The sequence below is a fragment of the Lissotriton vulgaris genome, chromosome 7 (assembly GCF_964263255.1).
Source record: "Lissotriton vulgaris chromosome 7, aLisVul1.2, whole genome shotgun sequence".
Classification (NCBI taxonomy): Eukaryota; Metazoa; Chordata; class Amphibia; order Caudata; family Salamandridae; genus Lissotriton; species Lissotriton vulgaris.
In genome coordinates, this window is record NC_141695.1 from 386,010,345 (window position 1) to 386,035,625 (window position 25,281).

General features: G+C 45.3%; 1 protein-coding gene across 1 annotated transcript in view; it reads right to left on the reverse strand.

The window, feature by feature from the left end:
• The window catches only part of LOC147701700 (branched-chain-amino-acid aminotransferase, cytosolic-like), a 192,868-nt gene extending 178,541 nt beyond the window's left edge, over positions 1-14,327 (reverse strand). Inside the window, exon 1 of the mRNA XM_086930334.1 lies at positions 14,216-14,327. The gene's annotated coding sequence lies outside the window, so the exon portion shown is untranslated. The remainder of the gene's footprint in view (positions 1-14,215) is intronic.
• Between the last annotated feature and the right edge of the window lie 10,954 nt (positions 14,328-25,281).

A 25,281-nucleotide genomic window follows, 5' to 3' on the forward strand; every position in this document is an offset into this window, starting at 1 on the left:
CTTAACCAAAAGTATGTATGTGAATAGACAGCGATGCCCCATGGGCATGCTCTACCTCTACTTAAAAGGCTACTAGGGATTTTGTCTGTGTCTTTAGCTATTGACTACCAGTACAGGAGTGTGCTTTGTTTACTCCTCATGGGACAGTTGTGGTGATGGTTTTCCCCGGTCTCCCTGCTTTTCCACTGCTGGGGGAACCCTGCGTTATGATAGCCACTGCACTGATATCACAAGTAAATAGCCATTTAATTAGAACTAATGCAGTTTACATGCAAGTTGGGCCTTGTTATGCTGCAGGGTCTTGTATGGGGATGTCCTTTGTGCTTTAGCTCAAAATTATCACATAAAACATGCAATTAATATTAACTATGATTTATTTGTTCAGATTGACCAATGTTGGTCGCCACCTTGGTTTGTGAGACACAAACGTCTAATTTCTAGGTGAAGCTGGAGTCCTTACTATTGAATGCAATGTTATTTTGCTTTCTTTCCCATGTAAAATGTTTTCTTTTCTTAGTGGTAACCATGGAATGTTGTAATGAGTAGGACAGTCACAACGACACCTGCAGAGTACAGACTGGTCCCTGTATCTCAGTTTGCTACAGATAGTGTCGAGAGAAGCTGTAAAGCTTTACTTTAACCTTGTTGGACAGTCTCATGAGAACTGTGTGGAAGTGGATCAAATGTAGGAATTATGCGATGTAAGTAGTGCAGTATGGATTAAAGGGCCGACTGGGTTTCGATGCAGCTTAGAGCAAAGCAGAGTAGGTGGTTTAGAAAACTCAATGAGAACTGATTTTCTGACTTTTCCTTTGGAGGCAACTCTATATTAGTTCGTCCTGATATACAAGATTGGGATTTAATTTTGAATTGCATATTAATCTAGCATATGCATTTTGATGAATAATGTATTTATTTATTTTTTAAGTTCAAGTTAATTGAAACCAAGTACAAAAGGGAATTTTTAATAAATAATACATACCTAATTTTTCTCCAATGTAAACCTTTTAACCTTTGATAAACCGTTGTGGTTTTTGGATCTTTATCATTCTAATTCTTTCCTCTGGAGCATAATGTGCTTTACTTTTATTACGTGCATTGATTTGTTGACCAGCCTCAGTAGTGAACTTCGATTCGTCCGATAGCGCTTTATGGGCCCCGAAATTTGCATAAAGAAAAGTTTTAACTGATGCATACTCTCTCAACTGCAAGCAGCGTGCCTCCTAAACTCTGTTTTGCTGGGGATTTGCGCCAGTGTGCTCTCTCTCTCTCTACATGTGCTCTCTCAGGCATACTCTCTCTGCCGCACCTTTCTTTCACCCCCCTCACTTTCTATGGCTCACACGGTTCTCTCACCCTCATCTCTCCCCCTGCTTGATTATCCTCCTTTTTTTCTCAAATGAACCATCTTCTCTCTCTGCACCTCACAGGGCTTCTACTCTGTCACCTTCCTCTGCCTCACTACTCTCCCCCTCTGCCTCACAGTACTCTTACCGCTCCATCTGCCTCACTCTCTTCTCCCTCATACGCTGCTGCACTTAATGAGGTATCCATGTTGTGTTTATGTAAAGGAAGCTTGAACTGTAGTCACATGTGGGAGGGGGAGGGCAGGAAGAAGCATGTGTTTTGTGTGTGTTTTTAGGCCTTGAACTGTTGCTGCCAAGTACCAGTTCTTTGCATTTTAGGGAACATGTTATTGCTGCCACTAAGGCTGTATCGGTTTGCATTAATTTATATTATGCATTAATGAAACTAGGTTACAGCCGTGTTTTCAAAAAGACTGGCATTGTCGGTGCTTGTTTAAAATGTTACATCAGGCTCCGTTCACATCGCTCAATATGTGCCCTTTGCACAGCTTCTTGGTTCTGCATTGCTCAATTGGCCTCCAGTCTTCACATGAGTTTTACGCTAGCGCAATGAGAACCATGGGTGATATGTGCGCTCAATAAATCTCTTTGACTTGACTGACATGGGCTGTCAGCGATAGAAGGGGACTAGACGGGGGCGGCCTTAGGCATGTGCAAGCTGTGCACCTGCACAGGGCCGCCAAACCCCAGGTACCATCACTCCAATATATATCCTTAATATAATAATCCTCTGAGGATGGATACATATTTGCGTTGCGGCCCCTGGCAGAGATTTGGCGGCCTCCGGCTCTGTTCCACTTCCAAATGCCCTGACCCCAAGCCTGAGCTCCGGGGGGCTCCGCTCCGCCCAGACCCCCTCTTCCGGGGCCCCCTACCTACGCTCCCTGCCCAGGGCCGCCATGAGCCTAGAGCCGCCCCTGGGACTAGCCTCCAAGGGGCCTAAAAGCTATCACGAGGGGGTTCTCCCTAAAATGTATGAGGATCATAGAATTACAGACTGGTGGAGAAATCTCCAACTTACAGGGCCCACTCTCCTAAATGTGAGAGAGAAACTCTAGATATGCATTTTGTGTTTTTTCTTACCGGGACCGTCTACTTTGTGGGAGACCTTTTTTCAGACCCTAGAACAGAGATACATGTTCTTGTCGATGCCACTTCCGTTTGCAATATTAAAGTTTAAAACAAATCATTTATTTTTTAGCTGCTGAACTCCTTGACAAATCCCAAAAATTAACTACAACTGCGATACTAATAGCTCTCAAATATAATAACAGTTTTAAAAGAAAACGTTTAAATGTTCAGCCTCCATCCATATAGAATGTATTCACCTTGAGCCTGAAAGTCGGGTTCATATTGCCAACAAAAAACTAAAAACGAATTTCCTCTAATATTTCTTTGGACCACCAATGAATATTGAATGTTGGTGTAGTAGTGTCCAAATGCCACAAGGGGGTATATGTACCCAGAAGCGTCCACTGGGTTAAATGATGGTGTTACATTCTATAGATAGATATCTGTATATGTAAAATCATCAAAACTATGTAAAAGTAAAAACAGCCAAAAACCCTGGAATCCAAGAATGCAGCCAAGACTAGGGACTTACCCAACATACTGAAGGTTCACACAGACCAGGAGCCAGAACCAATCCCACACACACAGGGAGGATATGGACAACAGATGACACCGGGCCATACCTACCTAGGAACCCGAACCAAATCTGTCCCACAAGGATGGTGGTGCAATCACAAAGACACCCATGTCTCGGTCTTTTGATTTACTATACGCATAAGTGCAGCTTTGCAATTGGAGGCATAGAACAGGGCACTTATTTGACTGGCCTCAGGATGATGAAACACGGAGCTAGCCCTGTTGGAATTTGAACTTGTAACCAGCAAGGTACAGACAAACATCTGCAGTGGTTCCTCAGCTCAGGCAGCCATTATTACCAGTTCTTTAAAACCAAATGGCTAATCTAATTATCAGTTGCCTGCACCATGACAGCAGGTTGGAGGGAGGGGCAGCTGAGATAACAAGCATTTGCAATGTAATTGGTTTCGCATTTACGAGAGTTTGAGCTATTGGGATTGTAAATGGCAATGCTTTTTCTGTATGTGTTTTTAAAACAGATAAATAAAATGCATTGTCATTTACAATGCCACTAGCCTAAACTCTCTCAAATGCGAGACTTATTGCATTGCAAATGTGTTTGTGCTATATAAAGTTTTAAAAAGCATTTGGAGAGAGCGTGTCCTACCTGCAAAAGCAGGCAGGACTAAGCTATTTGAAAAAATAGTGATTAGAGGCTGTAATTAAAGCCTACAGAGTAACAACACATGTAACAGGGGATGTCACCAAGGAAGGTTACAAAATGAGACAAGGTGGTACTAAGGAGGGACTACTAAGCCTATTGACCAATGAACAGCCAGTTTACAGTGGACAATGACATAAGCCAATGAAAACTTTAGCTGGAGAGTCGTCAGAGCTTAAAGTCCCTACCTGAATATAGCATGCCTCGCAGAGCAGCGCATGCGCTGCAGAAGCTCGACCAAACAAAAAAGAAAGTAAAAGTAAAAGCAGTCAGATATCGCCCAAGTAGGTTCTTCTTTTCCTTGAAATGCATCTAAGAGAAGTTACCTCCTTGATCAATAGAAGCATAAATGTAGATTCCTACATTGGTTTCGGAGTCAATACACTCATTTCTATACATATCTATGTATTTCACAGGGCACAGGAAGAAGGCAGTGCGCTAAACTGCGGCCTTCTCAGCTCAGCTTCTCCCTACTTTTATTTGGTAGACATCTCAAGTTTACAAGTGACATGAACTGTGCTTGTTTTCTTCTAATAAAAGGTGCATAACTAAATGATCAAACATCTCACAAGTCTTTTAAAAACACTCTCTTAAGCCTGTATGTATTCACACAGTACTGACTTTCAATACTGAAAGACGGCTTCCATGGCACATGACAGACCAGACCAATGCAATTCAAAATGTCTGCCTCAGCTCTTGTCCCATGGGACCAGCGTGCCAAAACAGAGCCGAGCCAAGCCAAGCAACCTAGGCCTTGTACTACTCTCTTCCAAATGTAGTTTTCAAAAATAAAAAAATAAAAATCACTGCATGCAGGTCAGCTGAGTGCATGAAAGTAAAAACAAGCATTTGCAATGCAATAGGTCTTGCATTAGTGAAACCGTGAGCCATTGGGGTAGCAAATTTGCTTTTTTTAGTAAAATATATCCTAGCAGTAGCATAAGTAAAAACGAAAAGACATCCAAGGAATGAAGGAAAGGGTGCAGTACCAGAGGATGTTATTAGGTGTCCATGTGGAGTTGTAAAGGGACCTTTATTAGCCACATAAGGTACAGCACCCTTAAGGCTATTATAAAGAAAAAGATTGCTGCTGAGCATACCTTTTGATTTGGTTTAATTGGAAGTTAGATTGTTGTTAGCTTGAGTTTTAAAATTGCAGCATTGTTGTTTATTTTTGTTTGTGAAATAAAACTAAATAAACAATAGAGCATTTTTTAAAAGCAAGCTAAGGAAAATTTCACTGCCAAATAAAACAAATGGAAACATACGCTCAGCTGTAACATATCTGTCATTTATCGGTTTATATTTGCATTAAGGGTGCAGTACTTTACTAAACCACAGGGAAGCCTAGTAACAGCCTGTGGTACTGCACCCTTTCCTCAAAAGCTATTATGCGAATAGAATTATTTGGCTTGTGTAGCATTTGCGCAATGCCGCGCTTTAACTTCATATGTTTAAAGCGAAAGCGATGCACAAATGCTATTAAAGTAAATAAATAGAAATTAATGGCATGCGGCCGCCATGTTCTAAGTGAACGAAAATGAGCATTTTTTTTTAGGTTTTTACGTTATGCCGCGCTCGCTATAACTTTATATGTTTAAAGCTAAAGCGCATTGTGCTGTGAATGCTAGAAAAGTACATAAATAGAAAAGAAAGGGGGGCTGCTGCCATGTTGAAAGGTAAAGCCAACAATGATGTAAAGGCATCATGTTGTAAAGGCATATTTGTTTACTTTAGTAGCATTTGCGGCGCGCTTTAGCTTTAAACACGTGAAGCTAAAGCGCAGCGTGCCAGGATAGCTACAAAAGTAAATAAATAGAAAAGAAAGCTTAAGGCTATAACCTGAATAAAGTAAATAAATGGAAAAGAAAGATGGGCTGCCTTATAAATAAATAATAACAAGCAGGAGGGAGAAGTCAGTTGCGGCCTGAAGACATGACGTATCGGGGAAGGGGTAGTGCTTGCAACTCCAGCTACGTTGAAGAAGTCATTAGGGAAAGAGTGCAGTGAAAGTGAAAATAAAAGGTACTGAGTAAAGTCAAATATAAGAGGGGCAGTCCTTGTGGGAGATTACAACTAAAGAGAAGAAGGTAATAAACAAGTAGGAGGAGGGACTATTAAACAAGTAAACCTGTGAAAGAAAAAACAATTCTAAAAGACACTGAAAGGGGCCAACAAAATACATAAGCGGAACATAGGCGGAGATTAAAGCCCATATCCTGAATATAGCACGTCTCGAAGAGAAAGCGCAAGTGCTGCCTAGGCGAGACCTAAAAAGATGCAATGAACACATTTCTTCCTGGAGACCTGTAAGGGGGCAGAAGAGTACAATCTGGCAACTTCTGAGGTCTCTTGGTTATGTTAAGCGATATGTACTTTTCTTCAGGACTGGCATTAGACAACTTATACATATATTGTGTCAGATTAAATTAACATGCGATACTTGTACTTAATGAACAAACTGTATTAATCAGATCATGGAATAATTTAACAGAAAACATTGTTCTTTGGCAGTAAAGGGGGGCTTCAGAGAGTAGGAGATATTCGACCAGTGGCTAAATTACACAATGTATTACCAGAAAACTTTGGTTGGGATCCTAGCTTCCCTACTCCCTAAATTGTGAGATAATACGCCAATTACTTTACTTTCATTTTAAGTGAGTGCCAAAACTGAGTGCACGTGGAAGGAAATAAGTTCAAGATGCGCACTATATAAAAACCTCAAATGTGTATTGGTTATTATACAATAATGTCATTGGTGCTACAAGTTGAACGTGACCACGACAAACTGACATCTTTTGGTTCGCTTGTGGCACTGCTGTCAGTGTATGGGGTTCATATTTTTCATACAGTGATATCAATAGTCATATATATTACGGTGAAATACAGGCATTCAAGAACCTGCTTTTTTGTTTATTTAAAAGAGTATTTAACTTGTCTTACATGTCCCTTGCTGTGTCTGTTATTGGCCAGATAGCTTAAGAGATTGGCTTGTGCTTAGGCTGTTTGGAGCGAGCCGATCCCCTGCTCGACTCCGCTATCCTTATGAATTTGTGGGCTTGCTCATATCTATGTATCATATTGAACCAGAGCGGTTTTCAGTACATAATGCTAGCTTGAGGCATTACATTAAATAAAGTTTCAGAACTGCCAGTTTCTAGGCTGAACAACAGACGGCTGTTGAAGTCAAGGTGTCAGTGCATTAACACTGTGATTACTACACTTAGGGCCCGATGTAGGTAAAAGGGATTTTCCAATTTCAAAATACCGAGGCGGGCCGAATCGGTATTCTGAAATCGGAAAACGAGATGTAGCAAACAAACGGCGAAAAAATAGCGAATCGGTCGGCATCGGTAATGTGAATCGGTACGTACCGAATCGGCACGGACCGAATCGGAAAGTACCGAATCAGCTACCACCGATTCGGAAATAGCCGAATCGGCTACCACCGAATCGGAAATAGCCGAGTCGGTAAAATCCGATGCGGCAATTAACGAATCGTAGGTATGAAAACACACCCATGGCCAAAAAGCCCATAGGAATGCATTGAAGAAACAGAATCGGTAAAATCCGATTCGGACAATACCGATTCGGATTTTACCGATTCGGTAATATCCGATTCGGTAAAAGCCGATTCAGCCAATGAGGTGGCTCCCCACCCCCACCCAAACAGGGAGTGGCAACCCTGGCAGGTGCAGCTAATTAAGAACTTTCTGGAGAGCCAGCCTGAGCTGAACACTCACAGTTAGCAGCAGTGGGAGTAGGAGGTAGTGAACTGTACTGATCAAGATGGAAAACCAGAGTGAAAGCCAGAAGTCCACCCAGAAGAGGAAGCCTAAGTTCAGCAGCATCGAGCTGCAGGTGTTGGTTGAGGAGGTGGTGAGGGTGCACCGGCAGCTATTTGGAAAGCTGTCCCTCAATGTGCCAAACAGCACCAAGAGGAGGATCTGGAGCGAAATCGCCCAAAAGGTGAATGCTGTGGGTGTCACCCCCAGGTCCCTGGATGAGCTGAAGAAGCGTTTCTATGACATCCGCAGCCTCACCAAGCGTAAGATGGCAGACATCCAGAGGCAAGCTGGAGTCACAGGTGGAGGCAGGAACCCGGCGCCACCCCTCACAGACCTCGAGGAAATGGTGTCCACCACCATTGAGAGGGAGAGCGTAACCGGAATTGGGACCCTGGACAGCTCAGCCAGAGCTACAGCTACAGGTAAGAAGCATGCGCATCATGACACACCCTACCAGACACCTCCCCATTAGACACAATGCATAGCCAAACCCCAGCACAGTACTGTAACCAACATACAAGAGACAAGCATCATGGTACATGTAGTCAGCAGAAGTTAGCAAAATATGGCAGTGCAGAATCACAAGACAGGAAACAGTGGAACACATTCTAAGGAGATGCAAGGACATGTGGAATGCTTTAATTGTACTGACTGTAATACATCGGCACTCAATTCACAAATGCTTCTTTGTACCTAGGGGCACCATCAGGCGGACAAACAATGACAACAGAGGCAGCAGCACCATCCACCACTGCACTCGCAGGGCCGAGCACCAGTCAGGCTGCCGAGGAGGAGGAGGACGAAAACACCATAGGGCTTGGTATAGAGGGAAACCTGGTAATAGGCTTTGAAGCACTGCACTCCCCACAAATGCCGAGCACACCCCCCTTGCAGTTCTCCCCAGAGAACTCCCCGACAAGGGACCTCCTTCCACCTACACCAGCTCCTGGCACGATCATGGCTGTGGCACCAGTACACCCTGTCCTGGGAGCAGGGGCTCAGGCCCCGGCCAGCACCACACCCCCACCAGTGGCACCCCAGCCCACTCAGCAGGCCGGCAGCAGCAGTACCCGGCGCCGTGCCATTCACACCACTGCAGCGCCAGCACCGGAGGGCAGTGTCTTCCTGGGCCTTGAAGCCAATATGGTGAAGATCCAAAGGCAGCAGGCGAAGTCGATCATGGCCTGCCAACGCCAGCTCAAGCAGCACAACCTGCAGATGGGGGAGATGGCAACAGGATTCAAGGCCTTTGCAGATAGCAACAAGGAGGTAGCAGCAGGGCTAGGCAGGCTAACCACTGCCATTACCCAATTATGCGGGAGGCTAGAGGAGCAAGAGCTGTCGCGCAGGCGGGATGCCCGCGTGCTAAACCGCTCCATGAGCCGCCTTGCAGCTGCAACGGCGCAACTCTGCCAGCGCAGTGCCAACACAGAGTCAAGCCTCACACAAAATACCGCGGAGTTAACAAGGGGAATGGCCCACATCACCACCGCAATGGAGGCCATGATCATCTTTAACACTGCCGCAAATCCTGCCCTGGACCTGGGGGATGCTGGGGACAGCAGCAGCCGCAGCAGCCCGGTCAGCGCTGCGTCAGAGCCACGCAGGAGCACCAGGCGCTCCGCAGAAGCCGCTGGCCATCCTGAAGGGGGTGAGGGACACCCCAGTGGGGCTGCCAAGCGCTCAAAGAAATAGCCTTGCAAGGGCGGGTGAGGCAACCTGGACCTTAGACTTTTGTTTTCTTTGCTATTACACCTTTTTTTTGTTGCACATCAGTGCAGTAACTGTGTTGCAACAGTATTAAAAATTGCTTTTTCACCACAACCATTTACCTGTCTGTGCATCTGTACTCACTCAGAAATAGTTTTCTGTAATCTCCTCACGTCTGTATCTGCCATCACTTGGCGTACACACCCCAGCTGGCTGTGTCAGTGGCACAGCTTCGTCGTCGTCATGGTCCTCGTAGTCAGACAACTCCACCTCAGTGCCCTTCTTCACCGCAAGGTTGTGTAACATTGCACATACAGCTATGATCTTGCAGCAGGTGATGGGGGTATACTGCCTTGCACCTCCACTCTTGTGCAGGCATCTGAATCTACTTTTCCAGATGCCAAAGGTCCGTTCGACGACATTCCTTGTGCGTATGTGGGCCCGGTTATACCTCCTTTGGCTGGGTGTGGAGGGGTTGAGGTAGGGGGTGAGTATGAATGAGCGGAGGGCATATGCACTGTCGCCTGGAAGGGAAAGGAGTAACATTACACACATGCATACATGTATTACACCTAGCTACTTTGTGTTATGGGGGTCTGATGATGTGTCTCACCTAGGAGGTATCCTTCACCAAATTCGCCAGCCATCAGCCGTGCATAGATGCCGCTCTGTTGGAAAATATAGGAGTCGTGGGTACTCCCTGGAAATTTTGCTACCAGGTCTGTGATGGTGCACTTCGCATTGCAGATCACCTGCACGTTGATGGTGTGCGTAGATTTCCGATTGCGGTATATGTATTCTGTGTCCGCTGGTGGGCATATCGGAATGTGCGTGCCATCTATGCAGCCAATGGTTTAGGGAAATTGTGCCATCTGGTAGAAGTCAGCTTTCGTTTGTAGCAGTTCTGCGTGGGTTGCAGGGAACGAGATGTATTGGTCCATCCTGTGTATCATGGCGTCAAGGAATGTGTGGAAGAACCTTGACAGGCTGCTCTGGGTCACCCCTCCTACCGCCGCTACTCCACTTTGATAGCTGCCAGACGCCAGCAGGTGTAGGCTGCATAGCACCTGGACGTGTGCTGGGATGGCGTGTGCCCTTGGGGTGGAGTGCTCCAACAATGGTTTGAGGTCCCTGATGAGCTCAAGTATGGTGTCAGAGTCCAGCCTGTATCTCTGTAGGATCTCAGCCTCTGTGAGCATGAACAGGGTTATCCTCTGTCTGTAGACCTGTTCATTTCTTTGCCATTCCCTCTGTCCTTCCTGCTGTAGCCGTAGCCGCCTCGCAATGACATAAAAAGCTGCCATCCTGCAAGTTGCAATGCATTTTGGGGCTGTTTTTATGGGTTGGAGTTGGTTACCACCTGGTTGTAATCCATGCTAAATACCGAGTGAATTCTACCGATTTTGAGCCGAAATCGGTGTTTCTGTGCCTCCCTACATCTCCCCATCTGTCCGAATTGGGAAATTTCTCGATCGGTGATTCTACCGAATCGGTAGGTTCTCCGATTCGGCTTATGTCCGAATCGGTTCATCTACCGATTCGGTACATGGACCGAATCGGATAAATTCCGAATCGGTGTAACTACCGATTCGGTACATGGACCGAATCGGATAAATTTCGATTCGGTGTCACTACCGATTCGGTACATGGACCGAATCGGATAAATTCCGATTCGGTGTCACTACCGATTCGGTACATGGACCGAATCGGATAAATTCCGATTCGGTGTCACTACCGATTCGGTACATGGACCGAATCGGATAAATTCCGATTCGGTGTCACTACCGATTCGGTACATGGACCGAATCGGTATTTGCATCCGAATCGGTGTATTTCCGATTCGTTACATATCCGATTTTCGGTATGTACGTATCGGATTCTTTCCCAGTCGGTACTCATTCCGATTCGGTTTTCGCTCCGATTTTAAGTTTTTTCTGTGCCCTACATCTCGATGGCTGTTTACCGATCGGTAAGGGCCCAAAATCGGGATTTTCAGACGTTACCGATCGGTAACGGCCTACCTACATCGGGCCCTTAGTGGCTCTGGTCTTCATTGGTGCTTTTCCAAAGACCGCCGAGGCACCGGAAGATCGTTCTCTCACATTGCAGCCAAGACCTGGAACGAACTACGGACAGACATCAGGCACGCTCCCTCCCTGGACATCTTCAGGAGGGCTCTCAAGACCTGGTGCTTCGGCTGAACGGATCTGCACCCCCCCCCCCCCCCCCCACCTCCCTCAGCACCTTGAGACCCTCACGGGTGAGTAGCGCAATTACAATTCCCTGATTGATTGATAGGTATACAAGGCACAAGTCGTAAAATAAAGAAGTGGGGGGGGAATGCTGTCACCGGAAGTGACGTCACGACCGGAAGTGACGTCACGACCGGTGCCAAGCTCCTCGTCCCAGAGAGGCCAAAGAGTGAAGTCCAGCTGTTTGGCAGAGGGGATGGCGTCCCCCCGGTAAAATAAGTGGGGGACGCCGTCCACCCGCGTGGTACCCAGACTCGAGCCCTGGAGGTCTACCAGTGAGCGCACGCTTACACTGAGCCCCTAACAACTGGAGGGGTTTCATCAGTGGCCCCAAGTGGGTTAAATTCTGCTCTGACGTAATCAAACGGAGAGATATAGAGCTTTTTAAAACTACGTCATAGATAAATACTACATAAACAAACTGGGAGGTATCAGAGTAATGCTGTCACCCAACCATACATCCAACTAGAACCGGTTTTAGGATCTCATCCCAGGCTACCAGTTGACTCCATGCCATGAGGTACGTCATTTTAGCATCTTGGACTTGCCTCTGAAGCATAATGCATTATGGGATTGCTGAACCATCGATATGATATATAAACGGAAGGGCCTGGATTGGAACACGTGGACCGGATGACTGTAGTTATTCGCCTACATAGTTGACAACCTCTTGACTCAAAATACAGGTGAAGTTAGACGTATAAGAATGTGACCCCAATTAGTTGAATTAAGAATAAGCACTTTTTGGAGGCCGATATAGGTTTGAAAAGGGGGTGCCCCCATGAACTCCATGTTTACGTTTTGTTTGTCAGGTGAATAAACAGAAGTAAAGAGAGGGGGACACCCAAACAATGCAGGCGAGCTGACAGGCGAGGACGCGGTTTCAGTTCATAAACTAACTGCAATAAACAGTTCGCGAAAAGGGCACGCGAGTGAGACTCCGGGCGCTGCAGAACTGGTTTCTTTGGATATGCCTAGTTAAAGGTTTCTTTCTGGCCTGAAGGGCTTGTCGACCTCAGCTGAACGCTGTGCACAGCCGGGTGTGCTGGTGCTTGGAAGGAAGCCACAATGAATACCTCAGAGAGGAAGCTGTGAACCTACCTCAGTAATGCTGAGCTACCACAGACCGGAGAGCACCTGGCTCATCTTTGTAATAGGGGGTTTCTGGCAGTCCAGCTTATTCAGCCAGCCCAGCAGTGCAAGCATGCTGGGGCTTGTAGGCCCATAGCGGTAATGGGGAAAAGTGACACTACATGCGCAAGCATGCTCAGTGCCCGTGGCCAAGTTACCAAGCCTGGCTGACAGTCGCCCTGTCAGCAGCTGATAGTGATAGCCAATATCAGTGCTTTGGTGTTTGAGGGGTGCTATTGAGTATTTGACGCAAATCATATCTAATGTATATGTTCTAGGTTAAGTGTTTGCTTGGTATATGAGGAGTATACTTTAATGGAGGTTTGCTGAGTGGAGTGAAAACCAAAAGGTGAGTGACAGGTGGGAGGATGCGAAAAGCTTATTGCGGAGGGTGGTTCGGGGATTTGGGGCTAGATTGGAGTGTACCTCTGCAGAGAGGGAGTATTCCCATGGAACAAGAGTGATATTGGAAGTGTAGGTATGCACTGACGTGAAGACAGAACATGATACACATTGATTGACCTGTGATGCAGGCTTTTGTATCGGTCGATCATGGCTGGGAAGGTCTGAGGTGTGGCTACTGGTTTAAGCATATTAAATGCAGATGCCTCCTGTAAAAATATCCTATTAAGGGTTTATTTCACCGCTCGCACACAGTGTGTACAACACTGTGCTTTCTCTGACCCCAACTCATCTTCCTTCACCCTCCTCCCAAATACACACCAAGCTCGTACTTGCATCCCCCTCCAGCCCCCAGCTCATCACCCCTCTACACAGTTCATCTGTGTCTCCTGTTCTAGGCTGTACGGCTGCCCTCTCTCTCTCTCTCAGTCTCTCTGTATGTCATCAGTATACTATTTCCTGTCCTGGGCTTTTGTATTACCAGTATTGTTCCCTGGTGCCTTCATTCGGTGGTTCATTTGAAACAAACCAAGACTACAACTCCCAGAAGGCATCAAAGTTGTCAAATGAACGCGCCTAACCGGAAACATGGTTAAATGACGACGACATGGAGTGAGGCAGCAACACTGCTATCATCACCGAAGTCCAGTACTCTACCTCAGCCCTCCTGCCTCTCACTCACCTCACGCCCCGTTCGTATGCCCCAGCACCCCACCAGACCATTCATAGTAAGAAGGACGCTGCTCTGCCTGGCGCACTGCCCCCCCGTCTGGGACTAACCCCTCGCTCAGATCTCAAGTTGTCTCGCGGCCAGCTGAAGTACCTCATCCAGTTGTTACTTTTCCTAGTTGCATGCCTGCATTTGCAATGGGAAAAGTAAACCCTCGTAAAACACAACAAATGAAAGACGGACTGGATACACCACTCACAAGGATCAGCTTAGAGCGCTGCTTTCTACCCCTAGACATTACCCCCTACCCCTGACCAGCCAGACAAGCCAGACTTCCCACCCCCCACCACCACCCTCCAACTAGCGCTCATCTGTACTCTCCTCTTCTAATCCCTCGGTATCCCCACGCCATTCACCACTTTCAATTGAATACGTTCCCTCTAGACCTAGCCTGGCTTTTTCATCAGTCCTCTCCCGGACTCTCATATCCTCCTTTTCCAGCCCGCTCTTCTTTAATTGCTTCCTTCCCGTTCCTTCCCTTCTCTTTTCTGGGGCTTTCATCTGCCCCTTCTCCTTCGCGCCCTCACCTGTCCTCCCCGGCTCAGTCCTGCAGCTGCCATGCTCTGTTCTCCTCTGCTCTCTAACACGGTGTCGCTGTTGAACGTCCGGGCTGCACGCTGCCCGTGAGAGCGCGAAAGAAAGGTTCCGAGGCTCGATGGTTCCTACTGCCATTCAGGCACGGGTCGCGGCTGGGAATGAGCTTTGCATAGGGCGGGGTTTACAAGGTGAGATCGAGGATAATGATATGCATTGCTCTAAAAAATATAGGCCAGTGGAGATTTTTTTTGTGTACATTTATATATCGCGAACTCGACCCCAAGGCATTGGAGCGCTTTACAGGAATGAGCACCATTTACGCTACACAAGGACACATTCATTTTTTGGTAGGCACGGGGAGAATAAGTGATTTGCCCACAATCACAGAATGCTGAGTCGCCGCTGGAAGCTGGTTCCCCAGCTCCAAGGTCGGACGCTCTGGCTGTTAGGCCACATCCTTTTGACAATTGGGAGAACCTGATCACGATTATAGTTTATTTCTGTAACCACGGGCAAAAACTGCAAGGATAAAATGTGCAACTAAGGGGATGTGATGTTCCACACTGGGTTCCTTTGGCAGCATGTGGAATTCCCTCAAGTTTTCTGCATTTACGGTGCACAGAGTTATTGTTAAATTTCTTCTTTTGGTAAATGGAGTTAGGTTTACCTTGCTGTAATCATAGCTGCCAAGGTTTCAGATAGGTTGACTGTGTGTGACAGTTTCATAGTTTCAGTGTAATTATGAGTGACGTTCAACGACTGAACATACATGCCAACATTTCAGAACAGGAAGGTGGGAGATTAAAAAAAAATTATCAGGAGAATATGTCACGTTGATTTTTATTGAAGCAGAGGCATTATCAGGCGAGAGGCAGCCAAAGTAAAGCCATTTTTGGCTCCGAAAATTGGGAATCTCCCGCCTGATTAGGGTCTGTTCAATCAATCAGATGTCTTATAAAGCGCAACTACTCACCCATAAGGGTCTCAAGGCGCAGGGGTAGCTGCTGCCTGCTGAATGTATGTATGAGACACTTTCTCTAGGGCAAAATCAAGCAATGACAATGAGGGGAACTTATACATATCAGACATTGTATCCATTTGAGCAACGAGAAACTAAGAAGATCTTAAAACTGCTGCAAAGCATCGGAAATGGAAGGGCACTATTAAAAGTGAATAGGGATATAATACAGGTGGATTGCTATTGCACTGCATTGAATCCTGCAGAGAGTATTTTGTTATCCATATTCTCACATATTACCACAGTACAATCTCTTGGAGGGGCTCCATACTGTTTCCCATCTTCAAAAAAGGCGACCGCTCCGAGCCTTCGAATTACAGGCTCCTTGCCTTGCTCGACTTGGAGGCCAAGGCATATGCACGCCTATTACTCAGCGATCTGGAACAATGGGCCGAAGAGGAAAAAATAATACCAACATATCAGACTGGTTTCAGGGCCAAGGCATCTACAATGGACAATGTCCTGGCGTTAGCACATCTTTCAGCCAAGGCAACCCAGAAGAACCATCCCCCACTATTCTGCTGCTTTGTGGACTACAGTACAGCATTTGACAAAGTGGACAGAAAACGCCTTTGGTGGAAGTTAGAAAAATGGGGGATAACACCGAAACTTTTGAAGGCTATAATGGCACTTTATGAGGCCACCTGGGTGCGGGTTAAAACAAGCACACACACTCACTCGCAAAATATCTACAGCAAATGGGCTGAAGCAAGGGTGCGTGCTGGCCCCCCTCCTATTTAATCTATACACTGCGGACTTGGGAGAGGCCCTAAAGGGTGCCAGTTTAGTAGCACCCAGACTAGGAAGCATAAGGCTACCACTTTTACAGTATGCCAACGACACAGCCATTATGGATCATACGAGGATAGGCTTACAAAGAGCTCTAACGGCCTTAAACAGTTTCAACATTGCCAATAGCCTGATGGTCAACAAAGGGAAAACCAAGGTCATCATCTTCGGATCGTTCCGTCATAAACGGCACGCACAGTGGCAGTTGGGGAACGCTCAAATACACTCTGTGGCCTCTTACAATTATCTGGGGGTCTGGTTTTCGGAACGGGCCAAAGCAAATGTCCATCTCAACCACCTGGACTCAAAAGCCAATAAGGTAATACACCTTCTAAGACAACTAAACCGGAACCTGATCAGCCCCTCCGCTAGCCCAATTTTGATAGCTCTAAGAGCAAAACTTCTGCCCGCAATCTCTTACGGGCACCTGGCATTTCCAGGGAAGTTGAATGCACTTCTCACCTCTGCCCAAATTAAGGCGTACAAGTCGGTGTTACATATCCCAAGGTCCGCTAGGAGAACCAGGCTGAGACTGGAGCTTGGCCTTGCAAGGCCAGACGTGATCGGCCAGGGGGAGCTCATCAAACTGTACCTAAGGACATTAAAGGCCCCGGCTAATTCCCTAAAATACCATCTGCGCCTCATCTTTGAAGACCCAGCATCAACATGGCACATTAGGCTGGGAAAAGCAACTAAAGCCCTTAAGTTAGTAGAAGTAAATCTACCGCGGCAGGACATCCCACTGAATTTTTGGAAGAGAGCAATCAATAAACAAGTGAAAGAAATCTCCTTTGAACTTGATCATAGATCCATTCGTCGAAGCTCTAATTTGGAACCCCTAAACAACTCCTATACGGTGGGCAAAGCACAACCATATCTAAGCGAGGCCATCACAAAACATGCCCGAAGTAAAATTCTATCCATGAGACTGGTCACGCTCGGGATAGCTGATTTTAACCCAGCTTGGGCCCAAAAAGGGGTCCCCACATCCTGCAGGCTTTGCACGTACAAAAGGGAATCCTGGCTGCACCTTCTTTGCTGCTGCCCTCATTTCAAGAGCGAACGCCGGCGACTGCTGCGCCCGATCTGCCTTAATCAGAGCATAACAACATGCTCAGAAGCATCAGCCCTGTGCTTGTCAACCACTAACACCATGTTCCTAGCGAGATCAGCGAAATTTGTTTACCAAATTAGTACAGCACTAAAAACTCATGAGTGTATCTCCTAATCCAGGATACTCACCACAACAAGAACTGACACGAGCTGAACTGAACCAGACCCGTTGTTCCATTGAAAAAGTCACCAGCTCGCCATCGTAACCAATAAAGCAAGGACTTATTCGAACCAATACAAATGTTGGGAACCCCTAATCAATGAGACTAAGACTGTGGGAGTTGCACTTCTCTTTTCCCATATTGCTCTCCCCTTATCTACCATTATCCTAATTTGTTAATTGTTAATTTGGTACACTCCTCTATTCTTTTTTTGTTTTGTTTTTTCTTCTTCTTTTTTCTCTTCTCTTCTTTTTTAAACATGAAAGAACGTTTATTTTAGCATTATTGATCTTTGTACTTTTTCTTTTACTGTAAAGATTTTAATTAATTATGCAGTTAATAAAAACCAGTTACAGGCAAAAACCACAGTACAATCCTATTTGCTCTAGTCATCAGCTTTTGTAATAACAATGATATGAATGAAATAGACTGTAATTGGTGTGGTGTTACTCAAGCCAGTTTTAACTACAGCTTTCATGATAACAGGGACCTGCGATTAAATGTTACATATTTTGTCTAAAACAAAAACCCGTCACTTACAATGCTATACATAGATTATGTAGATCAAAATAAAATTCTCCTTTTGATTTTATTGAGCATTGCATGAAGCGCCATGCAGAGAAGGACGGAATTGGTTTTTTTTATGTGAACAGGGAAACTGAAAACATGAGGAAGCAGAAGAGAAGGAGACAGTTAACAGTCTATCTCCTGGCGCTTGATGTGAGAAGCAGTGATTGTAAAGGGGTAGGGCTTTAGGGTGTGCAACCAGAAGCTTGTATGTGGGATAGAAATGTGGAGGCAGATGCATCGGGCCTGTGCACTGACCATAGTGACAAATTGGGGCGATCATTAGCCACATACATGCACTTCCGTTAGAGGAATGGGAGACCAACAACAGCAGAAGCCTTCCTGTGCAAGCATTTGTTGTTTGATTGTAAACACAAGAGCATGGATTTAAAAAACAACATTTGTAGCAAGCCACATGTCGTCACCAGATCAGCTACATTGAAAGCAGCTCATGTTGACACACTCAAGTGTCAAAACATGATTTATTGATTGGGCCAGCAAATGCGTAAAGTTTGTGGTGGTGGCTTCCCTGGAGAAAGGTAAGTATGGGCAACTTGAAATTCCCCTACTCTGGCGGCATTCAGAATAATGCCCGAAGCTGCCTAAAAGCAGTCCTCTGGAGCCCGAAGATGTGAGCAGTTATGAGTTGCATGCTGCTTAATAGTCTTTAATCATCATGTCAGTCAATATTTATTAATACTCCCAAACCAAAGAAGGCCAGTACAAGTCTACAGACCTTAGGCTGAGAATGACTGTGAGTCCCACAGCTGCGACAATGGGTTTCTAGCAGCCTGGTCCAGTTGCTGGTCATTATGACGAGGCACAGGCGGTGGTGCAGGCAGCCACAGGCGACAGAACTAAACTTTGAAACATAGTGCAGTCTTTCACACACTCTGCAGCTGCCAGAGCTTCGCGTGGTCTGGGCTTTGCGCAACGAGCGCAAATAGTGGTGCTCCAGTCTCCCGCATGTCAGCAGCTTCCAAGGGTGTTATAAATGCGTGACTTTGCATTTTAATATGGTGATACAGACCACCACAACAAAATGCATTATTCTAATGCCTGATGCGTGGTACTTGGCAGGGCTGTGCAATGCGGTGCGCCTACATTAAAATACATTACCCAATGTGTTAATAAATGGCAAGTTACAATAATACGCATGTGGCACTATATTGAAAATACATTGTAGCAGCAAAATTACCAAAAAGTCATCAGCAAAAGTGTTTCCTTTTTTGTAGTGCTTACTTTGAGCCGGTGGTTGCCAGTGGGGTCTGTTAGCACTCATTTTTCCTCAACCAATTTTAATACAGAACAAGGCAGAGAAAAACACAAAAGAGGGAAAGAAGCAGGAAGAGAAAATTGAAAAACAGTGACGAATGGAGAAAGCAGGGATGAAATAAACCTGCAAGAGTGAGATACAGGCAAGAAGTGTGGGGTGGTGGATCAAAGAGGCATTAGATAGAATCAGGAATACACACCTTGGGTTTCTATCCAAAACTTTGGCGCCTGGCATTTTCTTTTACAAATTAAGCACACCTAGGGGAGTCAGAATGCTAAAAGGCAAATTCCCTTCTAGTTCAGATATTCAGCAGTATGCTACAAATGTATTGCGGGAACATCAGAAACAAAAAAACTAAATATCTTCAAAAATAAAACCCTACCTCATGCAGATAGTATGACACGATGATCAAAACACCATGAGACTGAAAATAAGGAATGTAAAGAAGAAGAGACTAAAAGTTAGGCCTGCTCAGTTTATGCACCGGGATCTAGAAGAACACTGCCATTACCATCATACCATTACCATCATAACTGCATGTTAGGACGGAAAAGTTCTCCACATCGAAACAGACGTGTAACCCTTTCCTGATTGCCCCAGTTGTCCTGCTGTCTGAATCCCTAATGCTGATTTTTGTTGTCATAGGCAAACAATTATGTATGTGCACCATGACACAGGCCTGTCTCTCGGAGTGCGGTCTTGCTAGACCCAGAGAGGCATCCAAAGTGGTACCCTCATAGTGCTGGATGGATATCACCACAAAGGCAGAGACATCACCAGAAGTCAAGGAGCTGCAGGAACTCTTCCAGGACGACTAGTGGCATAACAGCACTTGAGGGGGCTCCTCTGCAAAGTACATGCAGGGCCCGCCATGCTCCAGAAACAGTCTGGAGCTCTCTGGCCAGGGGCCTGCAAATGCCAGAGGGGGCCCTGGAGCCCAGCCTCTCACACACCACGGGGCCTGCGGGTACTTTTGTTACGCCACTTAGGACGACATCTGAGGCAAGCCTTCATAATCCCTACGTGGCCCAACACATTTTGGGTGGATGTATGTATCATAGATGGACACAGGAGTTCTCCTCTCCTCTTCGTACCATCCATTGTGGTTGTTGTATTCTCTGACGCTGCTAGTCACCCTGATTCTAGAACTATTTGAACCTGCTCTCTAACGATGACATTTGCGAAGATATTGCTTTGCAAAGATGCAGTTTTACTGGTCCAGTGGTTGTCTAGCCAGAGGGATGGGTTGTCCACCACTGGCACATATTGAGATAGAGGGATCCTAAAGTTTGTCACCCCTTGGGACTCCATAGTAGGTGCAGATCATATGTTACATTGCTTTCCTTTTAAAAACTATAAGAGACTGTAAGGCCAGATCGTCCATAACTCGTCGCACCTTCAACTGTTTCATTCTGAACATAAACTGCTAATGGTTAGTGACCTCCTTTAATGCATGTAGGGCATTGCTGGGCCTGGCCTTTGTGGCTAACCTTCATATTTCGACACTGTGATTCTCTTGTTCTTAATTGGATGGTGACCTTTTGAACTGTAGCATTTTGTGAATGTTTTGTTGTCTTAACCCCGCTCAGTTGCCCAATGTTTCACTTAGTGCTAGATTAGGACAGAGTGTAGGCAGACCCGTCCAACTAGATACTTTGCATCTTTCTATCTTGCACCTCTACAACAATGACTGAACCTTTTTATTAATACTGCAATGTTATTTCTCTAAACAGACGTGTCAGCTTTCCTTTGTTGACCATCACCCGGCAAACTAGCTTAGCTTGGAGGTTCGCTCATAGAACAATATTGGCCATAGGGAGAGACGCTTTACGGCATTTGCAAACTGGGCTTTGGCCCAGGGCCCCCACCTTTCTAGGGGGCCCATCATTAATCTTTCAGGACAGTCCCAGACAGTGGCATAGCGCAAAAATGATGGGGCACCCTGCATAAAATGAAAAGGGGCTACCAGGTCCCCAATCTCTCATATTCAAATGCTTTAAATAGGTCCCCTTAAAGTTTTGGAGGCAAACAGAGAGGGTTGTCAGTGATCGGACCATAGTTGCTGAGGGCTTGAAAGAGTTGAAAATGGATTATAAATTAAGAGTTGTTCTGAACAAGGGGCCCCAAATTATGTTTGGGCCGGGGCTCCCAAAATCCTTAAGATGTTCATGACCATAAGTGTGTAAGATTTTCAGTGCTATAGTACCTTGGCACTTCGAACCTGTGTTTTGGGTCCTGTGTGGGCCCCACTTTAGGCATTTCTAAACCCAACTAGCCAGTAGTGTAGCAAGAATGCTTGGGCACTGATGCAAGCAGGAAAAAACGACCCCGTTGACTGCTGGCGGGGTGACAATATGTAACAATTTTCAGGGTCAATGGGCCACTCTGGAGTCCGGTGTCACTTCCCCATCTTTACCAATTGAAGCTACGCGGCTGGTGCTCAGTAAACACGGGCTTGTCCAGGACTCCAATAACATGCATTTATTTTTAGGCTGATAGCGTTTTTTTCGAAATCCGAGAGCACCGTTTCATGTTGTAAGTCTATTTTATAGTGATGTGTATTTATTTTTAATTATAGTTTTAAAAAAAATCCTTTTTACGTACTCTTTCCTACTTGTCAATTGTTATTTTTCAGCTGGTGGACTTTGTTTTGCCTTTTCTTTCCGACTGGCATGCGTTTGTTTTATTAGTTTCATTTTCTATTTTGTGTTTTGCAAGCGTACTTATATTTAATTATTGTAGTTTTCTGAATTCATTTGGTTCCACTATATTTCTTTTTGTGAAATGGTTTGAATTCGTGATTTTCATTGCCTTTCAGTCCCGACGATCTTCTGAAGTCATGTTTTATCGCCCGGTACCAGCGTTCCTGTAGCTGGTGTTCACTCATTTAGCTTCCCCCATGGTGAGCACAAAGACACCTTGCAGGATATGCAAAGGCGGCTCGAATCCTCCAATAGGAATTATCCTTCACCCCGCCCTCTTTCCGATACAAAACAGAGTTTGGTGTTCGGCGCCTCTCCTCCCGGAAGGAGGTTGGAGGGAATCTGGCCAATAGGATGCTTTAGAACACATACGCCTCCTTGACGCTAGTCACGTGACGTGATGTGTAATCACACTCCATGTGCTTTTGTCATGTGTCAGCCGACCGGCTCAGCCGCTCGAGCCAGATATACTTATCTGCAGTGCAAACTGTTTTTGTAGATAATCCTTTGGTTTGCATAGCAACGCACAGTAGTGCTTGCATTCATTTTCTATTGCGAGCGTGATTACTATTTTTTTTTTAAAGAAAAATCTTCAAATTATGGATTGTGATCCATGAATGTGGAGTTCACCAATAATTATATCCATTCAATAATATATATTTTTAATGCAGTCTATTTCTGTTTTAGTCACTTTCGTATCTGTGCTCGCCCGTGCGTATTAAGGTGGGAATGTCAGGGATCGGCCTTGTATTTTTTCATTTCTGTGGGAATGTCACTTTGTATATTACCATGTTAATTTTAAGCATTGGCAAAGCTAGTAGTTCTGGCTTGCATTTTGAGACCTGCCAAAAACATTAGAAAATCCAGATGGAGTGAAATCACGAAACAGAACTATTACTTTCTGTTTACTGTTCATCCATTAAAGTTTACAATGCGTGAGGAATCAATGAACTTTTTGAGATGTATATAATCTTTCTTGCATTACAATGTAAGCACTATGTAGAAGGCAGAATAATACACCAAATAGCCAATAGCATGAGGTGAGACAAATACTCTCCTGGATGGAGCCAAAGTACACATTGTCTCTGTGGGACGCTGAAGCGCTTGCCTACATGAGTAGCAAGCAACACCATGTAGGGTGTGTGGTGGGTGTGTGGAAGGATGTTGTTTTTGTTTTTGTTCTATGTGAGAAGTGTTTCCATGTCATGGGTGATGACCACCTAGGTGCGGTTATCATGTTTTGGGACGCAGTGCGTAGCAGTGTGTTGGATGATGAGGTGTTAGAGACAGACAGGCACCTTTATGTTTTTTCATATGAAATATTGTGCTTAAACTGATTACTGCACTGCGTTGTCCAATCTGAGATTTTTTAATATGAGTGTCATCCTGAACTGGCGGAGGGAGTAGGAGTAGGAGGGAGAGAAGTGGAGAGATATGTTGGGATGGACACTTTTATTATCCTACCATATCTCTGGTGTCTATGTGAGATGCAAAGAAGCAGCCAGGTATTTGGGACCTGGATTGAATGGACTATATTAAAGTCCTCCAAAATTGTGCAGTAATGTGTGACAGATCTTTTCAGTAAATACATGCCTGTTCGCTATGTCGATTTTAAATTATTGGTAACGATAGGTTAATAAGCAGTTGCCTCTCAAGCAAGATATAAAATCATCAGTTCTGTGTTTAGTATATTCAGTAGAACATTTTTCTCTGCAACTAAAAGTAACCAATTAAAACAAGTGCTCATGGTTATCAACCTCACAAGGATGAAGGGCTGAGTATACTTAGCCACGGCTCGACCCTAAGCAGTATCCAAGAGCAATCTATTGCTTCTTGGTGCATAAATAATGGGTGTTATTGGATTTTAAATCTCCCTTATGACATGGTCCTCATGTAAATCTTTGTAAACAAGAAATAAAAGCATGACCGCTTAAAAACAACAAACACAGTTTTTTTCAAAGATAAAAAGACATTAGATATAGTGGTCCTTGAAACTGATGATGGATTGGTGAAGGCAGTGGAGCCTGTGATGAAATAACCATGAGAAGTAGCACTGGGAATAAAAGTAGTTATAATCAGGCTCGGCTCCAGGAATTTTTATTTGGGTGGGCCAAGGGTGCATTTGGGTGGGCCACTGGGGGCTCGATTTGTCGCATATTTGTCTAGGCAGGTCTGCTTCAGGGCCCTCATTTATCTCTTCTTAGTCTTACAAGGCCCAGTAAAACGCACTCTTTTCCAAATCCCTTTCTAAACATTATCACTCTCAAAAAGTGTTTTTTCCAAGTAATGTTCCTTTGATGGGAAGAGGAGGTTTCTGAGATGGGAGTATCAGGCAAGTGACACTTCTCGGGCTCCCTCTGTGCGAGCCTTCAGGGAGAATCCCTCTTCATTACTACTCCACCTGACCAAAGACTCAGCAACACACTCGCTTACAGGCTTGATTATCCACTTTTTCTCTCCAGTGCACCTTATCTCATAGCTGGCCTTGGGCCCCATATCAGGTACCATCGGGCTCCACTATAATTTTTCCCGGTAAAACAGTAGTAAAATCACCTTCAAACTTAAAACATTGAATATAGCAGTAAACATAATTAGCACGCACTTTAAAGTATGTTCCACAGTAGCCCTTATGACTCAACTGTTAATAAAATAAACAAAACAGAAAGGCAATGGCTGGGCCGGCTTCACCGCTGATGCGAAAGTCTTTTTTGGCGCTGCACCAATAACCTCTTTCTCCGTAAATACCTTTACTACCACCTTCCTCCTCGGATTCCCTCCCTGCCACACATCACAAGTACCCCTCCTCTCCCCATAGCTCCTCCCCCTTATGACCTCTTCCTCGGATTCCCTCACTGGCACCCTCCACCAGTGCCCCTCATCTCTCCCTAGCTCCCCCCTCCACCCCATGACCACCTCCTCGGATTCCCTCACTGCCACACACCACAAGTGCCCCTCATCTCCCCACAGCCCTCCCCCCTTATGACCTCCTCCTCGGATTCCCTCACTGCCACCCTCCACCAGTGCCCCTCATCACTCCATAGTCCCTCCCACTACCTCTTCCTCGGATTCCCTCACTGTCACCCTCCAACTGTGCTCCTCATCTTTACGTAGCACCTCTCTCATATGCTTTCATTTGTTGTATACCGCTACTCATATCTGTGTGGTGTGTGTCAGTACTTTACACCACGCACACATTATACAGAGAGAATGAATCATACAAGTGTGTAAATCCGTCTACAGGGAATGTCACATAATTGAAGATTACAAGGTGTAGCAATCACATATCATCCATACTGGTGGGCAGTATATTTTAAGAGGGTTTGGTCTGGGAGAAACACAACCTTAGGATTTAAAGAGTATTCCATGGGAGTCAGCGTTACTGATAAAAATGTATATCTGCCCAAACATACTCATTTTAGCAACATTTGAA